We start from the raw sequence: 25504 nt of genomic DNA, 5'->3' as shown, positions 1-25504 counted from the left end.
TGATAGGGACACTATGGACAATTTTCAGCAATTTGCAGCAATTAAACTACAGAAATAACCACTTTTCCATAAACAAGGTCTAAAATCATGTTTGGATTGCACTCTTTAATCATAACTTTTCAAACTAGATGAAAGGGACACTGTGGACAATTTTCAGCAATTTGCAGCAATTAAACTACAGAAATAACCACTTTTCCATAAACAAGGTCTAAAATCATGTTTGGATTGCACTCTGGATACAATCTGTTAATCATAACTGTTTAAACTAGATGATAGGGACACTATGGACAATTTTCAGCAATATGCAGCAATTAAACTACAGAAATAACCACCATAAACAAGGTCTAAAATCATGTATGATGCACTCTGGATACAATATTTTAAACATAACTGTTCAAACTAGATGATAGGGACACTATGGACAATTTTCAGCAATTTGAAGCAATTAAACCACAGAAATAACCACTTTTCCATAAACAAGGTCTGAAATCATGTTTGGATTGCACTCTGGATACAATCTGTTAATCATAACTGTTTAAACTAGATGATAGGGACACTATGGACAATTTTCAGCAATTTGCAGCAATTAAACTACAGAAATAACCACTTTTCCATAAACAAGGTCTAAAATCATGTTTGGATTGCACTCTTTAATCATAACTTTTCAAACTAGATGAAAGGGACACTGTGGACAATTTTCAGCCATTTGCAGCAATTAAACTACAGAAATAACCACTTTTCCATAAACAAGGTCTAAAATCATGTTTGGATTGCACTCTAATCATAACTTTTCAAACTAGATGAAAGGGACACTGTGGACAATTTTCAGCAATTTGCAGCAATTAAACTACAGAAATAACCACTTTTCCATAAACAAGGTCTAAAATCATGTTTGGATTGCACTCTTTAATCATAACTTTTCAAACTAGATGAAAGGGACACTGTGGACAATTTTCAGCCATTTGCAGCAATTAAACTACAGAAATAACCACTTTTCCATAAACAAGGTCTAAAATCATGTTTGATGCACTCTGGATACAATATTTTAAACATAACTGTTCAAACTAGATGATAGGGACACTATGGACAATTTTCAGCAATTTGCAGCAATTAAACCACAGAAATAACCACTTTTCCATAAACAAGGTCTAAAATCATGTTTGGATTGCACTCTGGATACAATCTGTTAATCATAACTGTTTAAACTAGATGATAGGGACACTATGGACAATTTTCAGCAATATGCAGCAATTAAACTACAGAAATAACCACCATAAACAAGGTCTAAAATCATGTTTGGATTGCACTCTGGATACAATCTGTTAAACATAAGTGTTCAAACTAGATGATAGGGACACTATGGACAATTTTCAGCAATTTGCAGCAATTAAACTACAGAAATAACCACTTTTCCATAAACAAGGTCTAAAATCATGTTTGGATTGCACTCTGGATACACTCTGTTAATCATAACTTTTCAAACTAGATAATAGGGACACTATGGACAATTTTCAGCAATTTGCAGCAATTAAACTACAGAAATAACCACTTTTCCATAAACAAGGTCTAAAATCATGTTTGGATTGCACTCTGGATACAATCTGTTAATCATAACTTTTCAAACTAGATGATAGGGACACTATGGACAATTTTCAGCAATTTGCAGCAATTAAACTACAGAAATAACCACTTTTCCATAAACAAGGTCTAAAATCATGTTTGGATTGCACTCTTTAATCATAACTTTTCAAACTAGATGAAAGGGACACTGTGGACAATTTTCAGCAATTTGCAGCAATTAAACTACAGAAATAACCACTTTTCCATAAACAAGGTCTAAAATCATGTTTGGATTGCACTCTGGATACAATCTGTTAATCATAACTGTTTAAACTAGATGATAGGGACACTATGGACAATTTTCAGCAATATGCAGCAATTAAACTACAGAAATAACCACCATAAACAAGGTCTAAAATCATGTTTGGATTGCACTCTGGATACAATCTGTTAAACATAACTGTTCAAACTAGATGATAGGGACACTATGGACAATTTTCAGCAATTTGCAGCAATTAAACCACAGAAATAACCACTTTTCCATAAACAAGGTCTAAAATCATGTTTGGATTGCACTCTGGATACAATCTGTTAATCATAACTGTTTAAACTAGATGATAGGGACACTATGGACAATTTTCAGCAATATGCAGCAATTAAACTACAGAAATAACCACCATAAACAAGGTCTAAAATCATGTTTGGATTGCACTCTGGATACAATCTGTTAAACATAACTGTTCAAACTAGATGATAGGGACACTATGGACAATTTTCAGCAATTTGCAGCAATTAAACCACAGAAATAACCACTTTTCCATAAACAAGGTCTAAAATCATGTTTGGATTGCACTCTGGATACAATCTGTTAATCATAACTGTTTAAACTAGATGATAGGGACACTATGGACAATTTTCAGCAATATGCAGCAATTAAACTACAGAAATAACCACCATAAACAAGGTCTAAAATCATGTTTGGATTGCACTCTGGATACAATCTGTTAAACATAAGTGTTCAAACTAGATGATAGGGACACTATGGACAATTTTCAGCAATTTGCAGCAATTAAACTACAGAAATAACCACTTTTCCATAAACAAGGTCTAAAATCATGTTTGGATTGCACTCTGGATACAATCTGTTAATCATAACTGTTTAAACTAGATGATAGGGACACTATGGACAATTTTCAGCAATATGCAGCAATTAAACTACAGAAATAACCACCATAAACAAGGTCTAAAATCATGTTTGGATTGCACTCTGGATACAATCTGTTAAACATAACTGTTCAAACTAGATGATAGGGACACTATGGACAATTTTCAGCAATTTGCAGCAATTAAACTACAGAAATAACCACTTTTCCATAAACAAGGTCTAAAATCATGTTTGGATTGCACTCTTTAATCATAACTTTTCAAACTAGATGAAAGGGACACTGTGGACAATTTTCAGCCATTTGCAGCAATTAAACTACAGAAATAACCACTTTTCCATAAACAAGGTCTAAAATCATGTTTGGATTGCACTCTAATCATAACTTTTCAAACTAGATGAAAGGGACACTGTGGACAATTTTCAGCAATTTGCAGCAATTAAACTACAGAAATAACCACTTTTCCATAAACAAGGTCTAAAATCATGTTTGGATTGCACTCTTTAATCATAACTTTTCAAACTAGATGAAAGGGACACTGTGGACAATTTTCAGCCATTTGCAGCAATTAAACTACAGAAATAACCACTTTTCCATAAACAAGGTCTAAAATCATGTTTGATGCACTCTGGATACAATATTTTAAACATAACTGTTCAAACTAGATGATAGGGACACTATGGACAATTTTCAGCAATTTGCAGCAATTAAACCACAGAAATAACCACTTTTCCATAAACAAGGTCTAAAATCATGTTTGGATTGCACTCTGGATACAATCTGTTAATCATAACTGTTTAAACTAGATGATAGGGACACTATGGACAATTTTCAGCAATATGCAGCAATTAAACTACAGAAATAACCACCATAAACAAGGTCTAAAATCATGTTTGGATTGCACTCTGGATACAATCTGTTAATCATAACTTTTCAAACTAGATGATAGGGACACTATGGACAATTTTCAGCAATTTGCAGCAATTAAACTACAGAAATAACCACTTTTCCATAAACAAGGTCTAAAATCATGTTTGGATTGCACTCTTTAATCATAACTTTTCAAACTAGATGAAAGGGACACTGTGGACAATTTTCAGCAATTTGCAGCAATTAAACTACAGAAATAACCACTTTTCCATAAACAAGGTCTAAAATCATGTTTGGATTGCACTCTGGATACAATCTGTTAATCATAACTGTTTAAACTAGATGATAGGGACACTATGGACAATTTTCAGCAATATGCAGCAATTAAACTACAGAAATAACCACCATAAACAAGGTCTAAAATCATGTTTGGATTGCACTCTGGATACAATCTGTTAAACATAACTGTTCAAACTAGATGATAGGGACACTATGGACAATTTTCAGCAATTTGCAGCAATTAAACCACAGAAATAACCACTTTTCCATAAACAAGGTCTAAAATCATGTTTGGATTGCACTCTGGATACAATCTGTTAATCATAACTGTTTAAACTAGATGATAGGGACACTATGGACAATTTTCAGCAATATGCAGCAATTAAACTACAGAAATAACCACCATAAACAAGGTCTAAAATCATGTTTGGATTGCACTCTGGATACAATCTGTTAAACATAAGTGTTCAAACTAGATGATAGGGACACTATGGACAATTTTCAGCAATTTGCAGCAATTAAACTACAGAAATAACCACTTTTCCATAAACAAGGTCTAAAATCATGTTTGGATTGCACTCTTTAATCATAACTTTTCAAACTAGATGAAAGGGACACTGTGGACAATTTTCAGCCATTTGCAGCAATTAAACTACAGAAATAACCACTTTTCCATAAACAAGGTCTAAAATCATGTTTGGATTGCACTCTAATCATAACTTTTCAAACTAGATGAAAGGGACACTGTGGACAATTTTCAGCAATTTGCAGCAATTAAACTACAGAAATAACCACTTTTCCATAAACAAGGTCTAAAATCATGTTTGGATTGCACTCTTTAATCATAACTTTTCAAACTAGATGAAAGGGACACTGTGGACAATTTTCAGCCATTTGCAGCAATTCAACTACAGAAATAACCACTTTTCCATAAACAAGGTCTAAAATCATGTTTGATGCACTCTGGATACAATATTTTAAACATAACTGTTCAAACTAGATGATAGGGACACTATGGACAATTTTCAGCAATTTGCAGCAATTAAACCACAGAAATAACCACTTTTCCATAAACAAGGTCTAAAATCATGTTTGGATTGCAGTCTGGATACAATCTGTTAATCATAACTGTTTAAACTAGATGATAGGGACACTATGGACAATTTTCAGCAATATGCAGCAATTAAACTACAGAAATAACCACCATAAACAAGGTCTAAAATCATGTTTGGATTGCACTCTGGATACAATCTGTTAAACATAAGTGTTCAAACTAGATGATAGGGACACTATGGACAATTTTCAGCAATTTGCAGCAATTAAAATACAGAAATAACCACTTTTCCATAAACAAGGTCTAAAATCATGTTTGGATTGCACTCTTTAATCATAACTTTTCAAACTAGATGAAAGGGACACTGTGGACAATTTTCTGCCATTTGCAGCAATTAAACTACAGAAATAACCACTTTTCCATGAACAAGGTCTAAAATCATGTATGATGCACTCTGGATACAATATTTTAAACATAACTGTTCAAACTAGATGATAGGGACACTATGGACAATTTTCAGCAATTTGAAGCAATTAAACCACAGAAATAACCACTTTTCCATAAACAAGGTCTGAAACCATGTTTGGATTGCATTCTGGATACAATCTGTTAATCATAACTGTTTAAACTAGATGATAGGGACACTATGGACAATTTTCAGCAATTTGCAGCAATTAAACTACAGAAATAACCACTTTTCCATAAACAAGGTCTAAAATCATGTTTGGATTGCACTCTTTAATCATAACTTTTCAAACTAGATGAAAGGGACACTGTGGACAATTTTCAGCAATTTGCAGCAATTAAACTACAGAAATAACCACTTTTCCATAAACAAGGTCTAAAATCATGTTTGGATTGCACTCTGGATACAATCTGTTAATCATAACTGTTTAAACTAGATGATAGGGACACTATGGACAATTTTCAGCAATATGCAGCAATTAAACTACAGAAATAACCACCATAAACAAGGTCTAAAATCATGTTTGGATTGCACTCTGGATACAATCTGTTAAACATAACTGTTCAAACTAGATGATAGGGACACTATGGACAATTTTCAGCAATTTGCAGCAATTAAACTACAGAAATAACCACTTTTCCATAAACAAGGTCTAAAATCATGTTTGGATTGCACTCTAATCATAACTTTTCAAACTAGATGAAAGGGACACTGTGGACAATTTTCAGCCATTTGCAGCAATTAAACTACAGAAATAACCACTTTTCCATAAACAAGGTCTAAAATCATGTTTGGATTGCACTCTAATCATAACTTTTCAAACTAGATGAAAGGGACACTGTGGACAATTTTCAGCAATTTGCAGCAATTAAACTACAGAAATAACCACTTTTCCATAAACAAGGTCTAAAATCATGTTTGGATTGCACTCTTTAATCATAACTTTTCAAACTAGATGAAAGGGACACTGTGGACAATTTTCAGCCATTTGCAGCAATTAAACTACAGAAATAACCACTTTTCCATAAACAAGGTCTAAAATCATGTTTGATGCACTCTGGATACAATATTTTAAACATAACTGTTCAAACTAGATGATAGGGACACTATGGACAATTTTCAGCAATATGCAGCAATTAAACTACAGAAATAACCACCATAAACAAGGTCTAAAATCATGTTTGGATTGCACTCTGGATACAATCTGTTAAACATAAGTGTTCAAACTAGATGATAGGGACACTATGGACAATTTTCAGCAATTTGCAGCAATTAAAATAATGAAATAACCACTTTTCCATAAACAAGGTCTAAAATCATGTTTGGATTGCACTCTTTAATCATAACTTTTCAAACTAGATGAAAGGGACACTGTGGACAATTTTCAGCCATTTGCAGCAATTAAACTACAGAAATAACCACTTTTCCATAAACAAGGTCTAAAATCTTGTTTGATGCACTCTGGATACAATATTTTAAACATAACTGTTCAAACTAGATGATAGGGACACTATGGACAATTTTCAGCAATTTGCAGCAATTAAACTACAGAAATAACCACTTTTCCATAAACAAGGTCTAAAATCATGTTTGGATTGCACTCTAATCATAACTTTTCAAACTAGATGAAAGGGACACTGTGGACAATTTTCAGCAATTTGCAGCAATTAAACTACAGAAATAACCACTTTTCCATAAACAAGGTCTAAAATCATGTTTGGATTGCACTCTTTAATCATAACTTTTCAAACTAGATGAAAGGGACACTGTGGACAATTTTCAGCCATTTGCAGCAATTAAACTACAGAAATAACCACTTTTCCATAAACAAGGTCTAAAATCATGTTTGATGCACTCTGGATACAATATTTTAAACATAACTGTTCAAACTAGATGATAGGGACACTATGGACAATTTTCAGCAATTTGCAGCAATTAAACCACAGAAATAACCACTTTTCCATAAACAAGGTCTAAAATCATGTTTGGATTGCACTCTGGATACAATCTGTTAATCATAACTGTTTAAACTAGATGATAGGGACACTATGGACAATTTTCAGCAATATGCAGCAATTAAACTACAGAAATAACCACCATAAACAAGGTCTAAAATCATGTTTGGATTGCACTCTGGATACAATCTGTTAAACATAAGTGTTCAAACTAGATGATAGGGACACTATGGACAATTTTCAGCAATTTGCAGCAATTAAAATACAGAAATAACCACTTTTCCATAAACAAGGTCTAAAATCATGTTTGGATTGCACTCTTTAATCATAACTTTTCAAACTAGATGAAAGGGACACTGTGGACAATTTTCAGCCATTTGCAGCAATTAAACTACAGAAATAACCACTTTTCCATGAACAAGGTCTAAAATCATGTATGATGCACTCTGGATACAATATTTTAAACATAACTGTTCAAACTAGATGATAGGGACACTATGGACAATTTTCAGCAATTTGAAGCAATTAAACCACAGAAATAACCACTTTTCCATAAACAAGGTCTGAAATCATGTTTGGATTGCACTCTGGATACAATCTGTTAATCATAACTGTTTAAACTAGATGATAGGGACACTATGGACAATTTTCAGCAATATGCAGCAATTAAACTACAGAAATAACCACCATAAACAAGGTCTAAAATCATGTTTGGATTGCACTCTGGATACAATCTGTTAAACATAACTGTTCAAACTAGATGATAGGGACACTATGGACAATTTTCAGCAATTTGCAGCAATTAAACTACAGAAATAACCACTTTTCCATGAACAAGGTCAAAAATCATGTATGATGCACTCTGGATACAATATTTTAAACATAACTGTTCAAACTAGATGATAGGGACACTATGGACAATTTTCAGCAATATGCAGCAATTAAACTACAGAAATTACCACCATAAACAAGGTCTAAAATCATGTTTGGATTGCACTCTGGATACAATCTGTTAAACATAACTGTTCAAACTAGATGATAGGGACACTATGGACAATTTTCAGCAATTTGCAGCAATTAAACCACAGAAATAACCACTTTTCCATAAACAAGGTCTAAAATCATGTTTGGATTGCACTCTGGATACAATCTGTTAATCATAACTGTTTAAACTAGATGATAGGGACACTATGGACAATTTTCAGCAATATGCAGCAATTAAACTACAGAAATAACCACCATAAACAAGGTCTAAAATCATGTTTGGATTGCACTCTGGATACAATCTGTTAAACATAAGTGTTCAAACTAGATAATAGGGACACTATGGACAATTTTCAGCAATTTGCAGCAATTAAACTACAGAAATAACCACTTTTCCATAAACAAGGTCTAAAATCATGTTTGGATTGCACTCTGGATACAATCTGTTAATCATAACTTTTCAAACTAGATGATAGGGACACTATGGACAATTTTCAGCAATTTGCAGCAATTAAACTACAGAAATAACCACTTTTCCATAAACAAGGTCTAAAATCATGTTTGGATTGCACTCTTTAATCATAACTTTTCAAACTAGATGAAAGGGACACTGTGGACAATTTTCAGCAATTTGCAGCAATTAAACTACAGAAATAACCACTTTTCCATAAACAAGGTCTAAAATCATGTTTGGATTGCACTCTGGATACAATCTGTTAATCATAACTGTTTAAACTAGATGATAGGGACACTATGGACAATTTTCAGCAATATGCAGCAATTAAACTACAGAAATAACCACCATAAACAAGGTCTAAAATCATGTTTGGATTGCACTCTGGATACAATCTGTTAAACATAACTGTTCAAACTAGATGATAGGGACACTATGGACAATTTTCAGCAATTTGCAGCAATTAAACCACAGAAATAACCACTTTTCCATAAACAAGGTCTAAAATCATGTTTGGATTGCACTCTGGATACAATCTGTTAATCATAACTGTTTAAACTAGATGATAGGGACACTATGGACAATTTTCAGCAATATGCAGCAATTAAACTACAGAAATAACCACCATAAACAAGGTCTAAAATCATGTTTGGATTGCACTCTGGATACAATCTGTTAAACATAAGTGTTCAAACTAGATGATAGGGACACTATGGACAATTTTCAGCAATTTGCAGCAATTAAACTACAGAAATAACCACTTTTCCATAAACAAGGTCTAAAATCATGTTTGGATTGCACTCTGGATACAATCTGTTAATCATAACTTTTCAAACTAGATAATAGGGACACTATGGACAATTTTCAGCAATTTGCAGCAATTAAACTACAGAAATAACCACTTTTCCATAAACAAGGTCTAAAATCATGTTTGGATTGCACTCTGGATACAATCTGTTAATCATAACTTTTCAAACTAGATGATAGGGACACTATGGACAATTTTCAGCAATTTGCAGCAATTAAACTACAGAAATAACCACTTTTCCATAAACAAGGTCTAAAATCATGTTTGGATTGCACTCTTTAATCATAACTTTTCAAACTAGATGAAAGGGACACTGTGGACAATTTTCAGCAATTTGCAGCAATTAAACTACAGAAATAACCACTTTTCCATAAACAAGGTCTAAAATCATGTTTGGATTGCACTCTGGATACAATCTGTTAATCATAACTGTTTAAACTAGATGATAGGGACACTATGGACAATTTTCAGCAATATGCAGCAATTAAACTACAGAAATAACCACCATAAACAAGGTCTAAAATCATGTTTGGATTGCACTCTGGATACAATCTGTTAAACATAACTGTTCAAACTAGATGATAGGGACACTATGGACAATTTTCAGCAATTTGCAGCAATTAAACTACAGAAATAACCACTTTTCCATAAACAAGGTCTAAAATCATGTTTGGATTGCACTCTTTAATCATAACTTTTCAAACTAGATGAAAGGGACACTGTGGACAATTTTCAGCCATTTGCAGCAATTAAACTACAGAAATAACCACTTTTCCATAAACAAGGTCTAAAATCATGTTTGGATTGCACTCTAATCATAACTTTTCAAACTAGATGAAAGGGACACTGTGGACAATTTTCAGCAATTTGCAGCAATTAAACTACAGAAATAACCACTTTTCCATAAACAAGGTCTAAAATCATGTTTGGATTGCACTCTTTAATCATAACTTTTCAAACTAGATGAAAGGGACACTGTGGACAATTTTCAGCCATTTGCAGCAATTCAACTACAGAAATAACCACTTTTCCATAAACAAGGTCTAAAATCATGTTTGGATTGCACTCTGGATACAATCTGTTAATCATAACTGTTTAAACTAGATGATAGGGACACTATGGACAATTTTCAGCAATATGCAGCAATTAAACTACAGAAATAACCACCATAAACAAGGTCTAAAATCATGTTTGGATTGCACTCTGGATACAATCTGTTAAACATAACTGTTCAAACTAGATGATAGGGACACTATGGACAATTTTCAGCAATTTGCAGCAATTAAACCACAGAAATAACCACTTTTCCATAAACAAGGTCTAAAATCATGTTTGGATTGCACTCTGGATACAATCTGTTAATCATAACTGTTTAAACTAGATGATAGGGACACTATGGACAATTTTCAGCAATATGCAGCAATTAAACTACAGAAATAACCACCATAAACAAGGTCTAAAATCATGTTTGGATTGCACTCTGGATACAATCTGTTAAACATAACTGTTCAAACTAGATGATAGGGACACTATGGACAATTTTCAGCAATTTGCAGCAATTAAACCACAGAAATAACCACTTTTCCATAAACAAGGTCTAAAATCATGTTTGGATTGCACTCTGGATACAATCTGTTAATCATAACTGTTTAAACTAGATGATAGGGACACTATGGACAATTTTCAGCAATATGCAGCAATTAAACTACAGAAATAACCACCATAAACAAGGTCTAAAATCATGTTTGGATTGCACTCTGGATACAATCTGTTAAACATAAGTGTTCAAACTAGATGATAGGGACACTATGGACAATTTTCAGCAATTTGCAGCAATTAAACTACAGAAATAACCACTTTTCCATAAACAAGGTCTAAAATCATGTTTGGATTGCACTCTGGATACAATCTGTTAATCATAACTTTTCAAACTAGATAATAGGGACACTATGGACAATTTTCAGCAATTTGCAGCAATTAAACTACAGAAATAACCACTTTTCCATAAACAAGGTCTAAAATCATGTTTGGATTGCACTCTGGATACAATCTGTTAATCATAACTTTTCAAACTAGATGATAGGGACACTATGGACAATTTTCAGCAATTTGCAGCAATTAAACTACAGAAATAACCACTTTTCCATAAACAAGGTCTAAAATCATGTTTGGATTGCACTCTTTAATCATAACTTTTCAAACTAGATGAAAGGGACACTGTGGACAATTTTCAGCAATTTGCAGCAATTAAACTACAGAAATAACCACTTTTCCATAAACAAGGTCTAAAATCATGTTTGGATTGCACTCTGGATACAATCTGTTAATCATAACTGTTTAAACTAGATGATAGGGACACTATGGACAATTTTCAGCAATATGCAGCAATTAAACTACAGAAATAACCACCATAAACAAGGTCTAAAATCATGTTTGGATTGCACTCTGGATACAATCTGTTAAACATAACTGTTCAAACTAGATGATAGGGACACTATGGACAATTTTCAGCAATTTGCAGCAATTAAACTACAGAAATAACCACTTTTCCATAAACAAGGTCTAAAATCATGTTTGGATTGCACTCTTTAATCATAACTTTTCAAACTAGATGAAAGGGACACTGTGGACAATTTTCAGCCATTTGCAGCAATTAAACTACAGAAATAACCACTTTTCCATAAACAAGGTCTAAAATCATGTTTGGATTGCACTCTAATCATAACTTTTCAAACTAGATGAAAGGGACACTGTGGACAATTTTCAGCAATTTGCAGCAATTAAACTACAGAAATAACCACTTTTCCATAAACAAGGTCTAAAATCATGTTTGGATTGCACTCTTTAATCATAACTTTTCAAACTAGATGAAAGGGACACTGTGGACAATTTTCAGCCATTTGCAGCAATTCAACTACAGAAATAACCACTTTTCCATAAACAAGGTCTAAAATCATGTTTGATGCACTCTGGATACAATATTTTAAACATAACTGTTCAAACTAGATGATAGGGACACTATGGACAATTTTCAGCAATTTGCAGCAATTAAACCACAGAAATAACCACTTTTCCATAAACAAGGTCTAAAATCATGTTTGGATTGCACTCTGGATACAATCTGTTAATCATAACTGTTTAAACTAGATGATAGGGACACTATGGACAATTTTCAGCAATATGCAGCAATTAAACTACAGAAATAACCACCATAAACAAGGTCTAAAATCATGTTTGGATTGCACTCTGGATACAATCTGTTAAACATAAGTGTTCAAACTAGATGATAGGGACACTATGGACAATTTTCAGCAATTTGCAGCAATTAAAATACAGAAATAACCACTTTTCCATAAACAAGGTCTAAAATCATGTTTGGATTGCACTCTTTAATCATAACTTTTCAAACTAGATGAAAGGGACACTGTGGACAATTTTCTGCCATTTGCAGCAATTAAACTACAGAAATAACCACTTTTCCATGAACAAGGTCTAAAATCATGTATGATGCACTCTGGATACAATATTTTAAACATAACTGTTCAAACTAGATGATAGGGACACTATGGACAATTTTCAGCAATTTGAAGCAATTAAACCACAGAAATAAACACTTTTCCATAAACAAGGTCTGAAACCATGTTTGGATTGCATTCTGGATACAATCTGTTAATCATAACTGTTTAAACTAGATGATAGGGACACTATGGACAATTTTCAGCAATTTGCAGCAATTAAACTACAGAAATAACCACTTTTCCATAAACAAGGTCTAAAATCATGTTTGGATTGCACTCTTTAATCATAACTTTTCAAACTAGATGAAAGGGACACTGTGGACAATTTTCAGCAATTTGCAGCAATTAAACTACAGAAATAACCACTTTTCCATGAACAAGGTCTAAAATCATGTTTGGATTGCACTCTGGATACAATCTGTTAATCATAACTGTTTAAACTAGATGATAGGGACACTATGGACAATTTTCAGCAATATGCAGCAATTAAACTACAGAAATAACCACCATAAACAAGGTCTAAAATCATGTTTGGATTGCACTCTGGATACAATCTGTTAAACATAAGTGTTCAAACTAGATGATAGGGACACTATGGACAATTTTCAGCAATTTGCAGCAATTAAAATACAGAAATAACCACTTTTCCATAAACAAGGTCTAAAATCATGTTTGGATTGCACTCTTTAATCATAACTTTTCAAACTAGATGAAAGGGACACTGTGGACAATTTTCTGCCATTTGCAGCAATTAAACTACAGAAATAACCACTTTTCCATGAACAAGGTCTAAAATCATGTATGATGCACTCTGGATACAATATTTTAAACATAACTGTTCAAACTAGATGATAGGGACACTATGGACAATTTTCAGCAATTTGAAGCAATTAAACCACAGAAATAACCACTTTTCCATAAACAAGGTCTGAAATCATGTTTGGATTGCACTCTGGATACAATCTGTTAATCATAACTGTTTAAACTAGATGATAGGGACACTATGGACAATTTTCAGCAATTTGCAGCAATTAAACTACAGAAATAACCACTTTTCCATATAAACAAGGTCTAAAATCATGTTTGGATTGCACTCTGGATACAATCTGTTAAACATAACTGTTCAAACTAGATGATAGGGACACTATGGACAATTTTCAGCAATTTGCAGCAATTAAACTACAGAAATAACCACTTTTCCATGAACAAGGTCTAAAATCATGTATGATGCACTCTGGATACAATATTTTAAACATAACTGTTCAAACTAGATGATAGGGACACTATGGACAATTTTCAGCAATTTGAAGCAATTAAACCACAGAAATAACCACTTTTCCATAAACAAGGTCTGAAATCATGTTTGGATTGCACTCTGGATACAATCTGTTAATCATAACTGTTTAAACTAGATGATAGGGACACTATGGACAATTTTCAGCAATATGCAGCAATTAAACTACAGAAATAACCACCATAAACAAGGTCTAAAATCATGTTTGGATTGCACTCTGGATACAATCTGTTAAACATAACTGTTCAAACTAGATGATAGGGACACTATGGACAATTTTCAGCAATTTGCAGCAATTAAACTACAGAAATAACCACTTTTCCATAAACAAGGTCTAAAATCATGTTTGGATTGCACTCTGGATACAATCTGTTAAACATAACTGTTCAAACTAGATGATAGGGACACTATGGACAATTTTCAGCAATTTGCAGCAATTAAACTACAGAAATAACCACTTTTCCATAAACAAGGTCTAAAATCATGTTTGGATTGTACTCTTTAATCATAACTTTTCAAACTAGATGAAAGGGACACTGTGGACAATTTTCAGCCATTTGCAGCAATTAAACTACAGAAATAACCACTTTTCCATAAACAAGGTCTAAAATCATGTTTGATGCACTCTGGATACAATATTTTAAACATAACTGTTCAAACTAGATGATAGGGACACTATGGACAATTTTCAGCAATTTGCAGCAATTAAACTACAGAAATAACCACTTTTCCATAAACAAGGTCTAAAATCATGTTTGGATTGCACTCTAATCATAACTTTTCAAACTAGATGAAAGGGACACTGTGGACAATTTTCAGCAATTTGCAGCAATTAAACTACAGAAATAACCACTTTTCCATAAACAAGGTCTAAAATCATGTTTGGATTGCACTCTTTAATCATAACTTTTCAAACTAGATGAAAGGGACACTGTGGACAATTTTCAGCCATTTGCAGCAATTAAACTACAGAAATAACCACTTTTCCATAAACAAGGTCTAAAATCATGTTTGATGCACTCTGGATACAATATTTTAAACATAACTGTTCAAACTAGATGATAGGGACACTATGGACAATTTTCAGCAATTTGCAGCAATTAAACCACAGAAATAACCACTTTTCCATAAACAAGGTCTAAAATCATGTTTGGATTGCACTCTGGATACAATCTGTTAATCATAACTGTTTAAACTAGATGATAGGGACACTATGGACAATTTTCAGCAATATGCAGCAATTAAACTACAGAAATAACCACCATAAACAAGGTCTAAAATCATGTTTGGATTGCACTCTGGATACAATCTGTTAAACATAAGTGTTCAAACTAGATGATAGGGACACTATGGACAATTTTCAGCAATTTGCAGCAATTAAAATACAGAAATAACCACTTTTCCATAAACAAGGTCTAAAATCATGTTTGGATTGCACTCTTTAATCATAACTTTTCAAACTAGATGAAAGGGACACTGTGGACAATTTTCAGCCATTTGCAGCAATTAAACTACAGAAATAACCACTTTTCCATGAACAAGGTCTAAAATCATGTATGATGCACTCTGGATACAATATTTTAAACATAACTGTTCAAACTAGATGATAGGGACACTATGGACAATTTTCAGCAATTTGAAGCAATTAAACCACAGAAATAACCACTTTTCCATAAACAAGGTCTGAAATCATGTTTGGATTGCACTCTGGATACAATCTGTTAATCATAACTGTTTAAACTAGATGATAGGGACACTATGGACAATTTTCAGCAATATGCAGCAATTAAACTACAGAAATAACCACCATAAACAAGGTCTAAAATCATGTTTGGATTGCACTCTGGATACAATCTGTTAAACATAACTGTTCAAACTAGATGATAGGGACACTATGGACAATTTTCAGCAATTTGCAGCAATTAAACTACAGAAATAACCACTTTTCCATGAACAAGGTCTAAAATCATGTATGATGCACTCTGGATACAATATTTTAAACATAACTGTTCAAACTAGATGATAGGGACACTATGGACAATTTTCAGCAATATGCAGCAATTAAACTACAGAAATTACCACCATAAACAAGGTCTAAAATCATGTTTGGATTGCACTCTGGATACAATCTGTTAAACATAACTGTTCAAACTAGATGATAGGGACACTATGGACAATTTTCAGCAATTTGCAGCAATTAAACTACAGAAATAACCACTTTTCCATAAACAAGGTCTAAAATCATGTTTTGATTTTACTCTGGATACAATCTGTTAAACGTAACTGTTCAAACTAGATGATAGGGACACTATGGACAATTTTCAGCAATTTGCAGCAATTAAACTACAGAAATAACCACTTTTCCATAAACAAGGTCTAAAATCATGTTTGGATTGCACTCTTTAATCATAACTTTTCAAACTAGATGAAAGGGACACTGTGGACAATTTTCAGCCATTTGCAGCAATTAAACTACAGAAATAACCACTTTTCCATAAACAAGGTCTAAAATCATGTTTGATGCACTCTGGATACAATATTTTAAACATAACTGTTCAAACTAGATGATAGGGACACTATGGACAATTTTCAGCAATTTGCAGCAATTAAACTACAGAAATAACCACTTTTCCATAAACAAGGTCTAAAATCATGTTTGGATTGCACTCTAATCATAACTTTTCAAACTAGATGAAAGGGACACTGTGGACAATTTTCAGCAATTTGCAGCAATTAAACTACAGAAATAACCACTTTTCCATAAACAAGGTCTAAAATCATGTTTGGATTGCACTCTTTAATCATAACTTTTCAAACTAGATGAAAGGGACACTGTGGACAATTTTCAGCCATTTGCAGCAATTAAACTACAGAAACAACCACTTTTCCATAAACAAGGTCTAAAATCATGTTTGATGCACTCTGGATACAATATTTTAAACATAACTGTTCAAACTAGATGATAGGGACACTATGGACAATTTTCAGCAATTTGCAGCAATTAAACCACAGAAATAACCACTTTTCCATAAACAAGGTCTAAAATCATGTTTGGATTGCACTCTGGATACAATCTGTTAATCATAACTGTTTAAACTAGATGATAGGGACACTATGGACAATTTTCAGCAATATGCAGCAATTAAACTACAGAAATAACCACCATAAACAAGGTCTAAAATCATGTTTGGATTGCACTCTGGATACAATCTGTTAAACATAAGTGTTCAAACTAGATGATAGGGACACTATGGACAATTTTCAGCAATTTGCAGCAATTAAAATACAGAAATAACCACTTTTCCATAAACAAGGTCTAAAATCATGTTTGGATTGCACTCTTTAATCATAACTTTTCAAACTAGATGAAAGGGACACTGTGGACAATTTTCAGCCATTTGCAGCAATTAAACTACAGAAATAACCACTTTTCCATGAACAAGGTCTAAAATCATGTATGATGCACTCTGGATACAATATTTTAAACATAACTGTTCAAACTAGATGATAGGGACACTATGGACAATTTTCAGCAATTTGAAGCAATTAAACCACAGAAATAACCACTTTTCCATAAACAAGGTCTGAAATCATGTTTGGATTGCACTCTGGATACAATCTGTTAATCATAACTGTTTAAACTAGATGATAGGGACACTATGGACAATTTTCAGCAATATGCAGCAATTAAACTACAGAAATAACCACCATAAACAAGGTCTAAAATCATGTTTGGATTGCACTCTGGATACAATCTGTTAAACATAACTGTTCAAACTAGATGATAGGGACACTATGGACAATTTTCAGCAATTTGCAGCAATTAAACTACAGAAATAACCACTTTTCCATGAACAAGGTCTAAAATCATGTATGATGCACTCTGGATACAATATTTTAAACATAACTGTTCAAACTAGATGATAGGGACACTATGGACAATTTTCAGCAATATGCAGCAATTAAACTACAGAAATTACCACCATAAACAAGGTCTAAAATCATGTTTGGATTGCACTCTGGATACAATCTGTTAAACATAACTGTTCAAACTAGATGATAGGGACACTATGGACAATTTTCAGCAATTTGCAGCAATTAAACTACAGAAATAACCACTTTTCCATAAACAAGGTCTAAAATCATGTTTGGATTGCACTCTGGATACAATCTGTTAAACATAAGTGTTCAAACTAGATGATAGGGACACTATGGACAATTTTCAGCAATTTGCAGCAATTAAAATACAGAAATAACCACTTTTCCATAAACAAGGTCTAAAATCATGTTTGGATTGCACTCTTTAATCATAACTTTTCAAACTAGATGAAAGGGACACTGTGGACAATTTTCAGCCATTTGCAGCAATTAAACTACAGAAATAACCACTTTTCCATGAACAAGGTCTAAAATCATGTATGATGCACTCTGGATACAATATTTTAAACATAACTGTTCAAACTAGATGATAGGGACACTATGGACAATTTTCAGCAATTTGAAGCAATTAAACCACAGAAATAACCACTTTTCCATAAACAAGGTCTGAAATCATGTTTGGATTGCACTCTGGATACAATCTGTTAATCATAACTGTTTAAACTAGATGATAGGGACACTATGGACAATTTTCAGCAATATGCAGCAATTAAACTACAGAAATAACCACCATAAACAAGGTCTAAAATCATGTTTGGATTGCACTCTGGATACAATCTGTTAAACATAACTGTTCAAACTAGATGATAGGGACACTATGGACAATTTTCAGCAATTTGCAGCAATTAAACTACAGAAATAACCACTTTTCCATGAACAAGGTCTAAAATCATGTATGATGCACTCTGGATACAATATTTTAAACATAACTGTTCAAACTAGATGATAGGGACACTATGGACAATTTTCAGCAATATGCAGCAATTAAACTACAGAAATTACCACCATAAACAAGGTCTAAAATCATGTTTGGATTGCACTCTGGATACAATCTGTTAAACATAACTGTTCAAACTAGATGATAGGGACACTATGGACAATTTTCAGCAATTTGCAGCAATTAAACTACAGAAATAACCACTTTTCCATAAACAAGGTCTAAAATCATGTTTGGATTGCACTCTTTAATCATAACTTTTCAAACTAGATGAAAGGGACACTGTGGACAATTTTCAGCCATTTGCAGCAATTAAACTACAGAAATAACCACTTTTCCATAAACAAGGTCTAAAATCATGTTTGATGCACTCTGGATACAATATTTTAAACATAACTGTTCAAACTAGATGATAGGGACACTATGGACAATTTTCAGCAATTTGCAGCAATTAAACTACAGAAATAACCACTTTTCCATAAACAAGGTCTAAAATCATGTTTGGATTGCACTCTAATCATAACTTTTCAAACTAGATGAAAGGGACACTGTGGACAATTTTCAGCAATTTGCAGCAATTAAACTACAGAAATAACCACTTTTCCATAAACAAGGTCTAAAATCATGTTTGGATTGCACTCTTTAATCATAACTTTTCAAACTAGATGAAAGGGACACTGTGGACAATTTTCAGCCATTTGCAGCAATTAAACTACAGAAACAACCATTTTTCCATAAACAAGGTCTAAAATCATGTTTGATGCACTCTGGATACAATATTTTAAACATAACTGTTCAAACTAGATGATAGGGACACTATGGACAATTTTCAGCAATTTGCAGCAATTAAACTACAGAAATAATCACTTTTCCATATAAACAAGGTCTAAAATCATGTTTGGATTGCACTCTGTTAAACGGAACTGTTCAAACTAGATGATAGGGACACTATGGACAATTTTCAGCAATTTGAAGCAATTAAACCACAGAAATAACCACTTTTCCATAAACAAGGTCTGAAATCATGTTTGGATTGCACTCTGGATACAATCTGTTAATCATAACTGTTTAAACTAGATGATAGGGACACTATGGACAATTTTCAGCAATATGCAGCAATTAAACTACAGAAATAACCACCATAAACAAGGTCTAAAATCATGTTTGGATTGCACTCTGGATACAATCTGTTAAACATAACTGTTCAAACTAGATGATAGGGACACTATGGACAATTTTCAGCAATTTGCAGCAATTAAACTACAGAAATAACCACTTTTCCATGAACAAGGTCTAAAATCATGTATGATGCACTCTGGATACAATATTTTAAACATAACTGTTCAAACTAGATGATAGGGACACTATGGACAATTTTCAGCAATATGCAGCAATTAAACTACAGAAATTACCACCATAAACAAGGTCTAAAATCATGTTTGGATTGCACTCTGGATACAATCTGTTAAACATAACTGTTCAAACTAGATGATAGGGACACTATGGACAATTTTCAGCAATTTGCAGCAATTAAACTACAGAAATAACCACTTTTCCATAAACAAGGTCTAAAATCATGTTTGGATTGCACTCTGGATACAATCTGTTAAACATAACTGTTCAAACTAGATGATAGGGACACTATGGACAATTTTCAGCAATTTGCAGCAATTAAACTACAGAAATAACCACTTTTCCATAAACAAGGTCTAAAATCATGTTTGATGCACTCTGGATACAATATTTTAAACATAACTGTTCAAACTAGATGATAGGGACACTATGGACAATTTTCAGCAATTTGCAGCAATTAAACTACAGAAATAATCACTTTTCCATATAAACAAGGTCTAAAATCATGTTTGGATTGCACTCTGTTAAACGGAACTGTTCAAACTAGATGATAGGGACACTATGGACAATTTTCAGCAATTTGCAGCAATTAAACTACAGAAATAACCACTTTTCCATAAACAAGGTCTAAAATCATGTTTGGATTGCACTCTTTAATCATAACTTTTCAAACTAGATGAAAGGGACACTGTGGACAATTTTCAGCCATTTGCAGCAATTAAACTACAGAAATAACCACTTTTCCATAAACAAGGTCTAAAATCATGTTTGGATTGCACTCTAATCATAACTTTTCAAACTAGATGAAAGGGACACTGTGGACAATTTTCAGCAATTTGCAGCAATTAAACTACAGAAATAACCACTTTTCCATAAACAAGGTCTAAAATCATGTTTGGATTGCACTCTTTAATCATAACTTTTCAAACTAGATGAAAGGGACACTGTGGACAATTTTCAGCCATTTGCAGCAATTAAACTACAGAAACAACCACTTTTCCATAAACAAGGTCTAAAATCATGTTTGATGCACTCTGGATACAATATTTTAAACATAACTGTTCAAACTAGATGATAGGGACACTATGGACAATTTTCAGCAATTTGCAGCAATTAAACTACAGAAATAACCACTTTTCCATAAACAAGGTCTAAAATCATGTTTGGATTGCACTCTAATCATAACTTTTCAAACTAGATGAAAGGGACACTGTGGAGAATTTTCAGCAATTTGCAGCAATTAAACTACAGAAATAACCACTTTTCCATAAACAAGGTCTAAAATCATGTTTGGATTGCACTCTTTAATCATAACTTTTCAAACTAGATGAAAGGGACACTGTGGACAATTTTCAGCCATTTGCAGCAATTAAACTACAGAAACAACCACTTTTCCATAAACAAGGTCTAAAATCATGTTTGATGCACTCTGGATACAATATTTTAAACATAACTGTTCAAACTAGATGATAGGGACACTATGGACAATTTTCAGCAATTTGCAGCAATTAAACTACAGAAATAATCACTTTTCCATATAAACAAGGTCTAAAATCATGTTTGGATTGCACTCTGTTAAACGGAACTGTTCAAACTAGATGATAGGGACACTATGGACAATTTTCAGCAATTTGAAGCAATTAAACCACAGAAATAACCACTTTTCCATAAACAAGGTCTGAAATCATGTTTGGATTGCACTCTGGATACAATATGTTAATCATAACTGTTTAAACTAGATGATAGGGACACTATGGACAATTTTCAGCAATATGCAGCAATTAAACTACAGAAATAACCACCATAAACAAGGTCTAAAATCATGTTTGGATTGCACTCTGGATACAATCTGTTAAACATAACTGTTCAAACTAGATGATAGGGACACTATGGACAATTTTCAGCAATTTGCAGCAATTAAACTACAGAAATAACCACTTTTCCATGAACAAGGTCTAAAATCATGTATGATGCACTCTGGATACAATATTTTAAACATAACTGTTCAAACTAGATGATAGGGACACTATGGACAATTTTCAGCAATATGCAGCAATTAAACTACAGAAATTACCACCATAAACAAGGTCTAAAATCATGTTTGGATTGCACTCTGGATACAATCTGTTAAACATAACTGTTCAAACTAGATGATAGGGACACTATGGACAATTTTCAGCAATTTGCAGCAATTAAACTACAGAAATAACCACTTTTCCATAAACAAGGTCTAAAATCATGTTTGGATTGCACTCTGGATACAATCTGTTAAACATAACTGTTCAAACTAGATGATAGGGACACTATGGACAATTTTCAGCAATTTGCAGCAATTAAACTACAGAAATAACCACTTTTCCATAAACAAGGTCTAAAATCATGTTTGATGCACTCTGGATACAATATTTTAAACATAACTGTTCAAACTAGATGATAGGGACACTATGGACAATTTTCAGCAATTTGCAGCAATTAAACTACAGAAATAATCACTTTTCCATATAAACAAGGTCTAAAATCATGTTTGGATTGCACTCTGTTAAACGGAACTGTTCAAACTAGATGATAGGGACACTATGGACAATTTTCAGCAATTTGCAGCAATTAAACTACAGAAATAACCACTTTTCCATAAACAAGGTCTAAAATCATGTTTGGATTGCACTCTTTAATCATAACTTTTCAAACTAGATGAAAGGGACACTGTGGACAATTTTCAGCCATTTGCAGCAATTAAACTACAGAAATAACCACTTTTCCATAAACAAGGTCTAAAATCATGTTTGGATTGCACTCTAATCATAACTTTTCAAACTAGATGAAAGGGACACTGTGGACAATTTTCAGCAATTTGCAGCAATTAAACTACAGAAATAACCACTTTTCCATAAACAAGGTCTAAAATCATGTTTGGATTGCACTCTTTAATCATAACTTTTCAAACTAGATGAAAGGGACACTGTGGACAATTTTCAGCCATTTGCAGCAATTAAACTACAGAAACAACCACTTTTCCATAAACAAGGTCTAAAATCATGTTTGATGCACTCTGGATACAATATTTTAAACATAACTGTTCAAACTAGATGATAGGGACACTATGGACAATTTTCAGCAATTTGCAGCAATTAAACTACAGAAATAATCACTTTTCCATATAAACAAGGTCTAAAATCATGTTTGGATTGCACTCTGTTAAACGGAACTGTTCAAACTAGATGATAGGGACACTATGGACAATTTTCAGCAATTTGAAGCAATTAAACCACAGAAATAACCACTTTTCCATAAACAAGGTCTGAAATCATGTTTGGATTGCACTCTGGATACAATCTGTTAATCATAACTGTTTAAACTAGATGATAGGGACACTATGGACAATTTTCAGCAATATGCAGCAATTAAACTACAGAAATAACCACCATAAACAAGGTCTAAAATCATGTTTGGATTGCACTCTGGATACAATCTGTTAAACATAACTGTTCAAACTAGATGATAGGGACACTATGGACAATTTTCAGCAATTTGCAGCAATTAAACTACAGAAATAACCACTTTTCCATGAACAAGGTCTAAAATCATGTATGATGCACTCTGGATACAATATTTTAAACATAACTGTTCAAACTAGATGATAGGGACACTATGGACAATTTTCAGCAATATGCAGCAATTAAACTACAGAAATTACCACCATAAACAAGGTCTAAAATCATGTTTGGATTGCACTCTGGATACAATCTGTTAAACATAACTGTTCAAACTAGATGATAGGGACACTATGGACAATTTTCAGCAATTTGCAGCAATTAAACTACAGAAATAACCACTTTTCCATAAACAAGGTCTAAAATCATGTTTGGATTGCACTCTGGATACAATCTGTTAAACATAACTGTTCAAACTAGATGATAGGGACACTATGGACAATTTTCAGCAATTTGCAGCAATTAAACTACAGAAATAACCACTTTTCCATAAACAAGGTCTAAAATCATGTTTGGATTGCACTCTTTAATCATAACTTTTCAAACTAGATGAAAGGGACACTGTGGACAATTTTCAGCCATTTGCAGCAATTAAACTACAGAAATAACCACTTTTCCATAAACAAGGTCTAAAATCATGTTTGATGCACTCTGGATACAATATTTTAAACATAACTGTTCAAACTAGATGATAGGGACACTATGGACAATTTTCAGCAATTTGCAGCAATTAAACTACAGAAATAACCACTTTTCCATAAACAAGGTCTAAAATCATGTTTGGATTGCACTCTAATCATAACTTTTCAAACTAGATGAAAGGGACACTGTGGACAATTTTCAGCAATTTGCAGCAATTAAACTACAGAAATAACCACTTTTCCATAAACAAGGTCTAAAATCATGTTTGGATTGCACTCTTTAATCATAACTTTTCAAACTAGATGAAAGGGACACTGTGGACAATTTTCAGCCATTTGCAGCAATTAAACTACAGAAACAACCACTTTTCCATAAACAAGGTCTAAAATCATGTTTGATGCACTCTGGATACAATATTTTAAACATAACTGTTCAAACTAGATGATAGGGACACTATGGACAATTTTCAGCAATTTGCAGCAATTAAACTACAGAAATAATCACTTTTCCATATAAACAAGGTCTAAAATCATGTTTGGATTGCACTCTGTTAAACGGAACTGTTCAAACTAGATGATAGGGACACTATGGACAATTTTCAGCAATTTGAAGCAATTAAACCACAGAAATAACCACTTTTCCATAAACAAGGTCTGAAATCATGTTTGGATTGCACTCTGGATACAATCTGTTAATCATAACTGTTTAAACTAGATGATAGGGACACTATGGACAAT

Source organism: Oncorhynchus mykiss, chromosome 25 (assembly GCF_013265735.2).
Source record: "Oncorhynchus mykiss isolate Arlee chromosome 25, USDA_OmykA_1.1, whole genome shotgun sequence".
NCBI classification, from domain to species: Eukaryota; Metazoa; Chordata; class Actinopteri; order Salmoniformes; family Salmonidae; genus Oncorhynchus; species Oncorhynchus mykiss.
This window is presented reverse-complemented; position numbering follows the sequence as displayed.